This window comes from Cyprinodon tularosa, unplaced genomic scaffold, assembly GCF_016077235.1.
Source record: "Cyprinodon tularosa strain WSP-4 unplaced genomic scaffold, ASM1607723v1 ctg819, whole genome shotgun sequence".
In the NCBI taxonomy this organism is placed as follows: Eukaryota; Metazoa; Chordata; class Actinopteri; order Cyprinodontiformes; family Cyprinodontidae; genus Cyprinodon; species Cyprinodon tularosa.
Window position 1 is genome coordinate 25,578 of NW_024039584.1, and position 10,540 is coordinate 36,117.

Genomic DNA, 10,540 nt, shown 5'->3' on the forward strand with positions numbered 1-10,540 from the left:
TTGGATGTAGGAGTTTGCCCTGAAATCAAAGGATTAATGGTTCAAGCCCCAGCTCCAACATTCAGTGTCGTTGTGTCCTCGGGCAAGACACTTCCCCTGCATTGTCTACTGATGGTGGTCAGAGGGCCCGGTGGCGCCAGTGTACGGCAGCCCCGCTTCTGTCAGTGAGCCCCAGGGCAGCTGTGGCTACAATGTAGCTTGCCACCATCAGTGAATGGGTGAATGAATGTAGTGTAAAGCGCTTTGGTCAAGTCTCCTGACTTGAAAAAAGGCGCTATATAAGTACATGCCATTTACCATTAGAGATTTTGCAGATCTATTATTTATACATACATTGTTTAGATTTATTTATATCTTTCTACCCTTTTAATAGAATAGAATAGAAAATTCCTTTATTGTCCCATAATGGGGAAATTCTGGCGTTTATAGCAGCAAAAAGATTATAGAAAAAATGGTCACACAAATGTCTTTTTTTTTTTTTTTCATTTATTGTTTATTTGAAAGGGGACAGTGTACATTAATAAACATTAAAGCTATGTAAATATATCCGAGTTAGCTAAGGAGCGCTAATTTTCATCGGTAGTCCCCCAGCCAGATATTAAAAAGGCAACCTTAAAAATAAACACAAGTATAAAATCACAAGATTAAATTACAATACCAATTACATAAAAAGATTATGGTTAAGAAGTAAAATGATTAAAAATTAATTGTAAAATTATTTAAATACACACTAAAAACCTTAGTGCCCACCAATGCCATTTTTTTGCATTCTTTTTGAATGAAGAGAATGACAAAGAGTCTCTGATGGTTTCTGGCGCTGTGTTCCATTGCTGAGATGCTCCTACGGAGAAGACAGCCCGACCAAAGGCTGTTTTTCTCCGGGGGATGATGCCGTCTTCCCTCACTGCCCCTCTGGTTACCCTGACCTCACTGGATCTGAACTGTACAAAGTCACATAGTGGAGGTGCTGCTAAACCATGTCTGATTTTATAAATTAAACAGATATTTTTGAACTTGATAAGATTGTTCCAGGCGAGTAACTGATATTTCCTCAGAGTACTACAGTGATGGTAATGGTATGGTTTTTTATCCAGTATTTTTAATGCTTGTTTATATAATGTTTCTAATGGTTTTATTGTAGTAGAGTGAGTATTGGACCAACTTATTATACAATATGTTATATGGGATAAAATCATGGAGAAAAAATATGATTTAGCAGCTTCAGTTGAAAGAAAATCTCTAATGAATCTGAGGTTTGCTAAACTAAACTTAATCCTATTACACGTGGACCTTAGAAAAATGTCTAAGAATAACATAATAGGGAAGAGTTAAAATATAAACAATATAAAACTGGAGAATTAATAACCAATATGCAGCTATGGACATTTTTCCAGCAATTGATATTTGAAAATAGCAGCAACATCAGAGATGTGCAGAATGACAGCAGCAGGTTATTTAACTGACTAAGGTTTAGATCATTACATTTGATTTGATTTGTTCCTGCTCTCGGTGGTTGGAACCTTTATTCCACTCTGGATTCTTGTGAGTGTAGTCTTTGTCCACTTTATAATAAAAAAGTAAGAAACAAACAGTTTTGAAAGCTTCAGTATTCATTCCTTTCCTGCTTTGTGTGTCAACTGTTACGATCTGCCGTAGGGTAGACCTGTTTGGATTTGCAGCCAAAACTCTTCCGGTCTCGGACTTCCAAGGATCCAGTCCAGGTAGACCGGGTCCTTGGAGGACGCGGCCCAGGAATTCGAACACAGCCTTTGTTGTGGGCCGTTTCCATCTGCTGGTCATGTGGTCTGGGAAAGATATAAAAAACAAAAAATCCAGAAACGAAACTTTGAAAAACCCATTAATCACAAAAAGGCTTTGAAAATAACTTTACAGGTTTGTCTGATTTTATATATTTAAAAAATAACAAAATAAAAATCAGCTATATATATGTTTTCCATCTTATTCTTCCAAAGATCTAATATATATATATAAATCTTTTTAAATGTTCTCTTCTTTCAGATTGACTAGAATGCATTGCATTGTCTTCAAACTATGTTTCAAAGATCACATTCTCTTCATTTTAAAGCGCTCACTGAAGACCAATAGAAATGCATTAGGAGAATACTATCTGCAAAGCGCAATTTGAAAAAAATCCAACGGGATCAAGTCAATCTGAAAAACAGATACCAGGAAATAATTTGTAAAAAAAAAAAAAAAAAAAAAAAAAATCAAAAAGTTAAATCTGAAAATAAAGAAGTGGAAAAATATGAGAAAATAAAAGTTATTAACAAAAATAAAAAAATTAATAATTAAAAACAATCAACTGGTATTTGTTTCCAAGTTTCCATGAAGCTTTTTCAATTCAAAATGTCAGCACTGGAAAAACGATCTACTAATAAGTAGAAATATCTTAAATTAAGTGTATTTACCCTTATTTTGAGTAGGTAAATGAGATAGTTTGCAAATGGAATTAGTATTTTTACTCTTAAAGTAAGATAATTAGATAAAATGCCCTTGAAATAAGACAATGGAATTATGTTTTTTTATTTTTAATGTAAATTGTCTTGTTCCGTTGGCAAAATGCCACTTTTATCTCCTCAATCCAAGAACAAATGCAGGTATTTTAAGAAAAAAAGACTTATCTAGATTTCGATTTTTTTCAGTGCTTTAAGTTCAAGCTTTTATAAAGTAGCCAAACAAAGCCTTGTTTTACTATTAAAACCTTTTTTTTGGATCAAGAAGAAATTTCTGCATTGGAACTTTTTATATTTTTAATTTCAAATGTCAAGGCACGCAATGCGTTCTTTGCTTGCAACAATAATGGAGCAAAATTCCCCCCATATTTCCCAGCCTCTTTGAACGCAGCATGATTCGTTCGGTGACTTTAATCAGACACCAACTTCAGCTCCGCCTGTCTGGAGTTTCGGCTTGTTCCGCCTCTCCGTCAAACCGACAAACATTCGGCAGTTTTCGTTCAAGCGGGGAGAGCAGGAAGACTGATTTATGTTTTGACGCGTCACGGGAGGAGAAAACCTCCACGGTTGGATCATCTACGGCGGCCGAGTAGGGTGGGGAAAAAAAGAGGCGTTTTGGAGAACAGGTGGTTGGAGCCGCGGTGTCCCACCGAGCAGAAAGGAAAAGCTCTCCTCCCTCCCAGCTCCTCCACGGCCACGGCTCCAGTTCCCGGGGGGAACATTAGCGCTCTCTGCTCCGCACAGGTAAGACCGCTGGCCCCCGCCGGGTCCCTCTGGCCCCCGCCGGGTCCCTCTGGCTCCGCAGCAACAGCTGTTCTCCGCTGGCTGCTCTCAGTCTGGGGCCGCTGATGATGGAGATCCTCCGGGTTCGGTTCTGAGGGCCTCCTGCCCCCCGCCCGTCATTAGGACAGAACACAAACCAGCCATTGATTAGGGCCCCTCATTAGTATCCCAATCAGGCCCTTCTCAGTCTCCTCGCATGGGCGGTTCTAGTCAGGGGCCAACGGGGGCCAGTGCCCCTGTAGACATTAGGCTACATTCACACCAAAAGCAGCAGAAGCAGCAAAAACACCCATTCTCCTTCATTTTTGATCGTTTAGTTTAGTTCTGACGCAGAAGAAGGTAGAAAAGTGGGTCTGATGCGCTTTGGGTGGAGCTACCATCCCCTATAGCAGCTATATTTGCTGTGATCAGTGGGTAAAAAGTAGTTTTAATATGTTTTTAAGTGAGAAAGTCCACCTGTAAACTTCATCTGTGCAGTCAGTTCATTCAGATTTCTCTGTGGGAGCCGCTCAGACCCCCACATACCGGCGCTGCGCTGTCACTGGGAATCCCCAGCAGCAGCTGCCTGTGGCCTGGTCGCCTCTTTGCAGTTTTCCGCTAATGTTCACGGCAGCTGGAAGGCGTTTTTCATGTACGTAATCCAAACTGCAGCCACCAGGATTATAAAATCTAACATATTCTGCCGGCAGGTTTCTACATTTTAAGTTAGTTTAGGCGTTAAACTGTTTCAGAGGAGTGATCATAGCGCTCTGCATCAGCAGTGCTGCGTCTGACTCCCTGCCAGCTCCCAGATCAGCTTCTCTGATTGGTCGATGAGGCCCGTCCAGCAGATAAAGTAACATTTTTCCAACTCCAGCAGCTGCTGCGTGTCAGATGCTAAAACGCTCACGGCGCGCTGCTCCTGCTGCTCAAAACGCGCTGCGGGACGTTTTGCTGCACATTTCCAAATTTATGCGACTTGTATTTGATCTCCTGAGTCAACTGCATTCATAGTGTCACGCATCCGCAGTAGAGGACGCAATGACATCACAGGCCAGCGTGCTCTGTGTTTACGGAAGTAACATGGATCTAGCGATCTTTCCCAACCTTAAAGACTCAATCTTTCCAAGATGGTTAAGCATTAATACTGCTCTCCGTATCGTAGTCTACCATTGTTGTTTTTTTTTTTTTTTTTTTGCAATTTCTGAGTAGTAAGAAGCAGAAGGGTGACCTATCTCGGTTAGTAATGGCGTTCAGGTCAGATGAATGCGACCTGGCCGTTCAGACGCAGGTCGCATTTGAAAAGATCCGATTCGTATCGGATTCAGGACCACAGAGCCAAGTGTTCTGTGTCGCATTGGAAAAAATCGGATCTGTATTTCTCAGACTGTCATGAAAAGATCGGATCCAGGTCGCATATGGGACAAAATATCGTATTTTGCTCACTTCAGGCTGCCGTGAACGTAGCCTAACGGCCAATTTATAGTTCTGCCATCAAATCTGTCTCTGTGCGGGGGGCGTGGTCACGCACAGAGGTTCTACAACTGTCGTCGCACTCCTTAAAATAAATCCTGACATCAGATGGTCGCAAACTCGCGCAGACTTCCAGCGGAAGTTCGCAGACAAAAACCAACCCCTCCTGTGCGTCCCAGCTGACCCGATTGCCTTCACCCCGTCTAGCAGGGTGATTATTTTTTAACTGTTTGACTCAAACCTGCATTGAATTAGATGCATATTTGTGAGCGACATGAACACATGAAAGACAAATTATTATCCAGCAATTCACTTTAATACAAAATAACAAACTTTGCCGAATTAAATAAGTATGTAGTAGGGATGCACGATATTGGGATTTTGGCCGATATTCGATATGCCGATATTTTAAAACTCATGTAGCCGATAACCGATATCGATACCGATGTTAAAGCTGGACAAAAATAAGTAGTCATTGAAAATAGCAGTTTTGTTATCCATTTCTGACACTTTGAAAAATAATATACTCAAATATATTTTCATATGCTGATATCTAATTGATTTTTAAAAACGCGGTATCGATCTATTTTACTTTCAGAATCTCCTGAAATTTCATCGTTCTGTTACAAACTCTCGTGATATTTTGCAAATTCTTGTGAGATTTTGTTAGTAAAATAGATCGATACCGCGTCAATATATCAACATATAAAAATATGGCAACATTTGGTGAATTTTCGGGGGATTTCGTAGCATAACGATGACATATAGCAATATTTCATTAGTAAAAGAGATTGATACGGTGTTTTTAAATGGCAATATATCAGCATATGAAGATATTGGGATATTTTAATGGATCAATATTTTTTCCCTCGTCTTTAGAAGTTTTTAAGTCTGTAAAAAAGAAGTTTTTGAGGAAGAAGAAGAAGTATTTTTATATTTTTTTTTTAGACTTTAGAAACTCAGAAGCTGATCAAATATCGGGTTAAATATCGGTGGGGTGGCCGATGTCCGATATTCAGTTTTAAGGCCGATACCGATAGGGGGCCGATTATATCGTGCATCCCTAGTATTTAGTCTACCTGGTGACTCCTGGCTTTAACTATTGATCGGTGCTTTTCCTGCTGCTTTTCTGTGCACTAACATAAGCCTTTTCTGCTTAACTTCATACTGTATATAAAACAATAAATAAATAGTGCACATTTTTAGTGCAACAGCAAACTTGTAAACATATTTGTGCCTTAAATGTAATGACTGGAGGTTATAGTTGGAAAACAGTAAAATCATTCTCATCATTATGAGGATGAACAGATTCTGGATCGTTAACAAACATGCTGTCAGCTCATTGGTCACAATGCAGGACAGGGGCGGGAACAATTTTACCGTAAGTTTTGTATCTAATGTGCCCTTGTTCTTCATTTTCCATTAGCTTTTTACTGACTATTCTTTACTCTCCCCGTAATACGGGAAAAAGTGCGTTCCTTTTCCACTAAATACGGGACAGGTACTTTTATTTCTAAATACTAATTATTTAAAAAAAACTATAAGGCGAAAACTTCAGTGGTATGGAGATGTTTTTTCAAAAAAAAAAAAAAAAAAAGCTCTAATTTTTACAGCTTAATTTATCAGCTTTTCTTGAATTCTAATTCTGATTTTATAGAAAACTGTAATTTTAACTTAAATTAAGTTTAAAAATATGTAAAATTCCTAAATTATGAATGTATATTGACCTGATATTCCAAATATTAGCTTTATTTGTTCTTTTAGAAGGTTATATAGCTACAGTTTTTTGAGTTGCTTTTTTTCTGTGCTAAGAGATTTTTATTTAGATTTTTATGATAATCCAAATATTTTCAAAGCAAAAATAAATATTTTCCATTGACAGAATTTTTATTAAACCTAATTTAATGGAAAAGTCACTTGATGGAGCTCTCTTAATGTATCTGAAACTCTTGCTCCGTTTTTTATTTCATGCTTTTTTTGTGCCCCCATGAAAACACGCTGCCCCCTCCCGGCCCCCCCCGGCCCCCTGGTACATTTGCTCTAGAACCGCCACTGGCCTCCTCTACACGCCCAGCAGGATCAACTCTTTCCCTGGGCTTTTATTTTGAAGGATTTGGTTTTTATGTTGCATAGATTTTTAAAAATGAGACATTAGAGATCAACAGATACTGTGTTTTTTTATTTTTATTTTTTTTTGGTTATAAGGCCGATATCGTACCGATTATTTCAACATCAGTCTAACCCAGATTTTCCCAAACCTTCCAGAGTTTGATCTGCAAACCGATCGATCGGCCAGACGGTATTTTTCACAGGTGGTAGCGATTTTCTCCTGTATCGTTTCGGCCGATATCTGCATTTGTTCACCTTTTCATGAGTGCGTTCAGCGGCCATGACTTCACAATAAGTGCGTGCATCACTGTTACCTCCACCTGCTATTTATTATTATTGATTAACATCATTTGCTGATTAAGGTTTATTTTATGTCAAAATAGAGATTTTTGCAACACTTGTATGGAGTGAATTTTGTTGCAGACTCAGTTTTATGAATTGCATTCTTTTACAGATGAAAATTCTCTTTACTTTAAGCCCAATACAAACCTTTGAATATATAAAATGTGTATCTATCTATAAGAGGAAAAAAAAGGGAAATACATTTTTGAAAAATTGAGAAAGAAGTTGAAAAGATTCATTCTTAGAAAACAGAAAAGCGTTTTTTTTAATAAGAAGAAATGATGTATCTTTGTTTTTTTTTAATCATGTAAATGTAGAAAGAGAAAAACGACAACCCAAAAAAATCGTCAGCTCATAACAGGATCACTTGGTTTAATGTCACAATTATTGGTTAAAATACTTCTATCCATTGATCTCTACTCCAAACTATTGGTTAAATATATTCTAGAAAACTACGGTTTCTACATTTTAAGTTCATTTAGGCGTTAATAAACTGTTTCAGAGGAGTGATCATAGCGCTCTGCATCAGCAGTGCTGCTTCTGACTCCCTGCCAACTCCCAGATCAGCTTCCCTGATTGGTTGATGCGGCGTCCAGCAGCTAAAGTTCAGTTTTTCTGCTGCTTGTGAAGCGACTCAGATGCTTAGAAGCTCATGAGGCGCTGCTTCAGCTGCTCAGAAGCGCTGCAGGGTCTTTTGCTGCGCCTTGATTTTTTTATTTTTTTTTACTTTATTGTTTATAACATTAATTACATGTTTCAGTAGGAATCTCCATTTAGCGTTTTTACAGAAAAAAAACGATGAGAAATTCAACTTAACTTTTGCAAGGCAAAGGAAGAAGGTACAATTAAATTAACAGAAAAAAAATAAAATAAAATAACAGGCATTTATAATAAATGATAGTAACCAATCTCCAAAAGGATATATACATGACAAATGTAGAATTCAAAATCAACAATTAACAGAGACATACTTATTTAGGCAGTGTGACAAATCATGTTAACTTGAGTTAAAACACAAGAAATCGTGACATGTCGTTACATAGCTTTTGTATATGTCCATATTTGTCAGCTAACAAGGATAAAGATGAATAGAAGAATTTGAGTTCATTTTTGAAACATATAACTGAAGGTTCTTGATTTTTCCATTTACATACATGTATATGATATTTTCCCATACTTATGACAATATTGATCATGTCTGATAAATCTTTCGCAATATCATTTTTATATGATAGTATGTGATTTATATTAAATGGTGTTATATTTTCTATTTTGGTACTCAACCAAATATGCATGTTCTGCCAAAGATTACATGTGACTCTACACGAATAGAAGAGATGCTCCATAGTTTCAAGTTCTTCATGGCAAAAAACACAGTTATCAACTTCAAATCCAAATCTTTTTTTAAGATTTTCTCCTGTTGGGTAATATCTATTCAGAATTTTATATTGTACTTCTTTTACATTGCTGCGCCTTGATGCTGTTGGCAACTATAGACTTTGCATGTAAACCAGCAGCTTCTGCTGCTCGAAGCGCTTTAGGTGTTAACATAGCATTCAATAGCAACATAGCATCTAAATTTGTGTATCAGCAGAGTAACTGATCCCAGATCTGTGCTGTCGACTATTGTTATTTATTTTCCTTTTTCAAGCTGATATTGCCCATATCAGCTAAAACCGATACAAAAAAAACTAAAAAACAAAGAAGCAAATACCGGTGCTCTGTCAGATGAGCGTACCCATAGTCAATACCCTTTTATCCCTTTAGGTCAAAGGTCACAGATTAGCGGACCGCGGTCCAGATCCAGACCCACCTGCTGGCTAATCCGGACCTAATCTGATTTAAAACATTTAAAATCAGTGCATGTTGTCCGACGATGGTGTCTAATTCGACTTGCCCCTCTTCTACTGGTAATACGGTAAAGCCCTGGGGAGCGTCCGGCTCCAGGCTGCACGTGATCCAAATGAGCCAATGAGCTGTCAGTCTGGGTTGCTGCTGCTGCTACTTTTAGACACAGCAGGCAAACCTGTGGCAAGCCGGGCGATGGGAAAGAAGGAGAAGACCATGAGAAAAAGAGAGCAGAGAAAGTGTGGACTGCTGGAAGAACTGCGGTGAACTGGTGAAAGAAAAGTGAAATGGCGTGCTCAAAGATGACCCTGCACATTTAGAGGATAAACTATTTATTGATTTACTTTTTGATGTTTTTTGAAGCGAATGGTGATCTGACCTTTAAACAGTTTTTTTGTGCATGACTAAAGGGATACACGCCCGTCGACGTAGTTTTAAGTCTGTTTTTCGTACAAAACTAAAGGGATAAACGCAAATCTGACGTCTTGGGGGGGGGGTATGCTGGTCTGACAGAACAGCGGCCCAAATTATCAGCCGACCTCTAGGAGAAATAAAAAATGATTCTGGAAGTCCTTCAGTTCTTTCTGCACAGTGCAGGAGAACAAGCTGGTTTGCTTTTTATTAGAAGTCAAATGTTTAGATGATAATCAGCTTTGAAACCGACTGTTTCAAAGCTGATTTTTACTCCTGCAGGAATGGGAGTAAAAAAAAAAAAAAAAAAAAGAAGGAATTGTGATGCATGAATTTAAACGATTAACGAAAGGATGAGACTCGTGAAGCCAGGGATGTTCTCAGGCGGAGACGGAATGCTGCTTGACTCGATCAACTCCTCTTTGGACTGGTTTTTGTTTTTTTTCTTTCTGGGCGTCGTTTCCTCATAGCATGAACTGTGGAATCGTCTCTGTGGACAGTTTGCTGAAGTAGGACGGACTTCTCTAACACATGCTTCCCTGAGAACTCTACTTCCTTCATAAGAACAATGATTTGGATAGTTTTCCCAATACCGCTCTCACACCTCTACATCGCTATTATTGTATTATTGATTATGTAACGTCATAAAATAAAACCATCATAAATCATTTTTTAACATTTATCCTGAATGATTATAGTGGAAAACAGAAATTTAAATGGAAAAATCAACCAATTTTCATTCAGTTTTACTGGAGATCGGCTGGTACATCGCCTGACCGATAAGGTATGGAGTGAATTTTGCTCCATTATTGTTGCCAATAGGGCTACAACTAAGGATTATTTTGCAAAGTGATTATTCTGGTAATTATTTTTTCAATTGATTAGTTAATACTTGGATAGCATAAGGTTCCTAAAAGAAGACTATTTTAAAAATTAAACCAAATTAAACTAAAACTTTTCCACTTCTGTATAGAGCATGTTGAGACATGAAAATCGATAAATCATGATTAATCCAGTTAATTGTTTCAGCCCTAGTTGCAAACACTGAACACTTTATAAAACTGAAATTTGATTAAAAACATTTAGATTTTCATTTTTGCAAATATATTTATTTATTCAAA